The sequence below is a fragment of the Silene latifolia genome, chromosome 11 (assembly GCF_048544455.1).
Source record: "Silene latifolia isolate original U9 population chromosome 11, ASM4854445v1, whole genome shotgun sequence".
Lineage (NCBI taxonomy): Eukaryota > Viridiplantae > Streptophyta > Magnoliopsida > Caryophyllales > Caryophyllaceae > Silene > Silene latifolia.
The window spans coordinates 122302041-122306759 of record NC_133536.1 but is presented as its reverse complement, the minus strand read 5'-3'; the positions used below and the strand labels follow the sequence as shown (position 1 = coordinate 122306759).

Below are 4719 nucleotides of genomic sequence, written 5' to 3'. Positions count from 1 at the left end.
GAATACTCGACCGAGTAGAGGATACTCGGCCGAGTATGCTCTATACTCGACCGAGTACCCGGTCCGTCGAGTATTATTTCTACGATTTTATTTGGGAATGGTTAGGGCGTTATATATTACGATAAACAGTTTCTATTTACAATTTACAAAACCTAAAACATCCTACGACGCTCTAATCATCTCTGAATCTCTCCTTTGGGTGATCATAGCAATTGTATTCTTTCCTTTGATTCATCTTCGGTAAGTCCCCATCCTTATATTCAATGATTGATATTTAGGGTTTGTCTTTGATCATGAATTGGGGGAAATGGGGTTTTGCGCTTAGTGATTGGAATCATGTAATTGTTGTTGTAGGTGACGATGTTGTATTTGTTATGCATTTGTATGGTTGATTGCGGCGTAAGCGGATTGCGAAAAGGTAGGGTTTCTCCTACTCGATCGTTAATTGATTGAGATTGCATATGTTCATAATTGTTGTTATCTGCACGATCATCGGAGGATGGGTGTTGTGGAGACGGTGTTGGTGTGGTGTTGTTGTGACGGTTGTGGTGTTGTGACAAATGTGATGCTTGTGTGTGTGTGATTGTGGTGGAGTCACTTGCGGGAGTGGCTTCACACCCTAGTTCGCCCTCCGTGGAACCCGTCACGGGAGGGGATGTGCACATTAAGGGACGGGGATTGTTAGTCGCTCATTGATGAGCTGGACTAGGTGGGGATGGGTGCGGTCACCCATCGGCGGCGAGGATTACCTTTGCGATGGGTAATCTGCGGGGGCTACACACTTCGGTGTGTAGTCGGTTCTTGTGTGAGATCGATGATCACCTGGTGGTATTGTTTGTTGTCTTAGATTGATTGAGTAGTACGACCCGTTGTTGTTGTTGTTTTGTAAAACCTGCGGTGATCCATTCGGGGATGGTGAGCAGATTTGACAGGTATTGCTTTTGGTGAGCTTGGGCGGTCATGGGGAAGTCGTCATCACCAGTTGTAGTATCACAGTCACGAGTCTTAGCTATGATTTTGTAGTTGTCCTCAGTTGTATTCACTTTATTGGTTTTGGTTTGGATTTGAATTGTTGTAAACATTAATACTTTACAGTACTTCTAATAAATGTGTTTAGGACGGACGCTTTTGATCTATACTAACCTCGGGCAACCGAGATGGTAACAGCCTTTCATGCTTGGGTAGTCCTGGTAAGGTACCTTGGTATGAGGGGGTGTTACAATTATTGTTAAAAATTGAGTGATGACTAATTTTTGAGTCCTAAGAGTGTTAGGAAAATTAACTTGAGCTTAGATATAATTTAAGTGTTAATTTGTGATTTTAAGAAGTTACGATCACGCATTTCCATAAAACCGGGTTATATAAATGATATAAGTTAAATAGGGCGATTTGGCACATAATTTGGCATGATAGGTACATATTATAATGCTGCATATGCCAATTGTTGAATGTTTTTATTTATATAATTTTGAATTCTGTAATTTTCTCATAGTATGGCCTTAGTTTTAATCTATATTACCCGTAATGAAAGGGAATATTGATTTGGTTGTAATTTAATGCGATCTCGTATCACTTTTAGTTCATTAGTTTTTCCATTTTACAAATGTATAATAGGAATAGTTTTGTATTTTTTTTTATTATTTGTAATTATGAAATTGCTTCAAGACGGTGCCATTCGGAAAGGTGATCCGACGAAGACGGTGTTCTTGGGAGGCGTGCCACTTGAAGATTCAAGGGACGAAAGGAGTTGGTTTTCGAATATGTAATAGATTATTTGATTTTCTATTTTTTAGGAAGGCCATACTAGGAATTTTTATTATTGCTTTGTATTTCTTTTAATATGTTACATGCATTGCCAAATCGCCATAACTACACATGCATTTCATATTGAGTCATCGACCGTGTCAATTATAATTATCGTAGTTCACCGCTTTAGTTCACTTAAAACGTGATAGATAATAAATAGATACGACCTCTCGCAAATTAATAATTGAGAATTAGCCTTAGCAAATAGTAGAAACCATGAATCCCAATTTCATAAGGAAGTAGATTCGGCTCACCGGGGTACTAAACTTGTTACGTTGGGTAAGTGGGTAATAAATGTTAGGTTTCTATAAATCTCATTAATTTACATATTCATATATGTGATTATTTATTTAGTCATAAAATAAATACTAGATCTTATGCATGCAAACATAAAACAAATTAGAGAAGAAAACACCACTTCTTACATTTGTGTTTCAGATTTTTGGGCACCAACAAGATCTCGTTCTTGTTAGTTCTTGAGCTTCCTTATAATGGATGAACAAGGTTCAAATTAGAACCTCTCCCAAAAGCATATACCCAAGGAATCTCTTAATAACTTAAATATTTATGAACTAGTAAAAATATAAGTTTAATTTAAAATAGACACAAAAATATTAATTTGTTCTCTTGAATATTTCGGTCAAGAGAGGAGTGATTTGTGAGGTTTTTGTTTCTCTAAGTTTTCGCAAATTATATAGAGAGAAAATCATTTTCTTACACTAGAAAATATAAGTTGAAGTTTTTGAAAAAAAATGATGGAGGAAAAACTCTATTTTTCCTCTTGGAAAAACCGGTTGGAGGAGGGAGTATGAGCCAATGCATGAGCTTGTTTTTCTACCCAAGAAAAATTGGCATGCAAGGCTACAAGTAGGGTTTGATCATTGTGTTTTCCACTTAAAAATAAAAACATAATATAAACCTAATACTCCCTCCTTTTTCGGCACACTTAAATAAAATGGGTAGTCCATTTTATTTTGTCATTTGTCAATCGTGACAAATGTGACATGTTACTTGACATGTGAAATTGTAATGTATTTTAACATATTAAAAATCAACATACTCATAAAATATGTCATACACAAAATCAAATAGTAATTCGTAATTACTTGTACCAAAACGGTTTATCAAATTATAAATTACAACGTCTTGTATTTATAATAAATTATTCATTCAATTTCAATTTTAATTGTTTCGTAAACAATAATTTTATCCAAGTAATAAAACAATTCGATTACTTAGACCGTATCCAATTTAATCGAATTATAATAAGACACGTTAATCTTACTCACAAATCATCCATCAATTTTAAGCAGTTTAAATAACTCGTATCGACATACGATTAATTAAATAATCAATTAAGAGTATTTCCCTATAGGTATGACCTAAGGGGATCAACTGATCACCACCGTCGAACGACAGTAATGTCAAACTCTAGTTAGCCAATCATTACCGATATGTGTGGACCATTGATCAGAAAATATTACATCCCACATGTATTCTTAAAATGAGACTTAAACATGTGATCATCATGATCGACAGTTGTGATCGCATTATTGTGGGAGGACACATATTCCAACAATCTCCCACTTGTCCTCGACAAGTGTGCGTCACCAATTCTCTTACCCTATTACTATCTCCCACTCAATCCAAGGTGTCTTTCAGGTCGTACTTACAAGTGATCATATCGAGAGTGGTTTCCTCGATTTGGAGAATAACTAATTGACCGGAGTTATCTACCATAGATACCTTCCGAGCGTGGCCACGCATTTCCAGTTCATTACTCCTTGAGTGGCCCTGAGATATTGTTTTAAACCTGACAAAGGGGTGGACAATTCCTATCGCACTATTCCCTTCGACTAACCACAGCCATCATAACCCAAAATATGCCCATTTGACCCCATTTACGAAGGTCGTAGTAACATAAATCAAAGTTAATCTGAAACTGTGCCACCTTAGGCGAACAGTCTTTAGTCAAAAGAATCGACTCATTAGAATACTATAGTAGCTCTCGCCACGACCAGGCTATATAAATTTGCCAGAACACTATAAGCGGTCATAAGGCCCGACAAAGTGTTTCTAACAGTCTGCCTATGTGATCGACTAGTCATCTCACATAACTCTATGGCACATGAACTTGCCATCAATCGCATCACACTCTAGTTACTTCGAGACGTCACCTCATACAAGTGACTATGGGCGAATACCATGTTAATCCGGGTTCACTTTAACGGGGTTCAATATTGTCTCTACAACCCGTTTAGATGTAACAAAGTATAAAAGGGGTTTTTAGATTTAAAAACTCGAACGACAAATGTGATTATCACATATGAATAGTCAATACCTGATTACTACTTCATAATTTTATAATCCATTTTCATCTTATATGCAGTTGTTCATCTCAATGCAATTGAAATGACATATGACATGACTCATCATGTTAAGCCTATGAGAAGGCTTTGGTTAGTAGGTTTTATCAACTTCTTGTACCTTACTCAACCTTACTACATACTTGTTTTCCTTTGTAATGTATACATTTGCATTACAAAACTTTCTCAGTACGTGTCTAGATCCAATCTAGACATAAGCTCTCTAGCCTTAGAATAGCTCCCACTATTTTCACAGTGTGTGGGACCCATCCCTCTCGCACATCTCATGATTGCAAGTGTACTCAATTTCCGTTGTAAGTATCTCTCATTGTTCTTAATTGCCTAGAACGATTCTAACAAATCCATTTCTTAAATAGGTTTTTGTCCGAAACCTTATGCAATCTCAACAGTCATTAGTGTAAGCCCTTACTCAAATTTGTGAATTTGCATCAAAAACACTTAACTTTGCATCTTTAATGCTTCTGCAAGCACTTAAGGGTAATCTTTATGTCTTACTTGGTAAATATTACTTAAATTCGATTTGAAA

The 4719-nt window shown here is 36.2% G+C and overlaps 1 long non-coding RNA gene across 1 annotated transcript; it reads left to right on the top strand.

Moving 5' to 3' along the window:
- Window positions 1-365: 365 nt before the first annotated feature.
- LOC141615060 (uncharacterized) lies at window positions 366-1123 on the top strand. The gene is made up of 2 exons (XR_012529586.1): window positions 366-418; window positions 924-1123. It is a non-coding gene; the product is annotated as an uncharacterized LOC141615060 (long non-coding RNA).
- Window positions 1124-4719: the final 3596 nt, after the last annotated feature.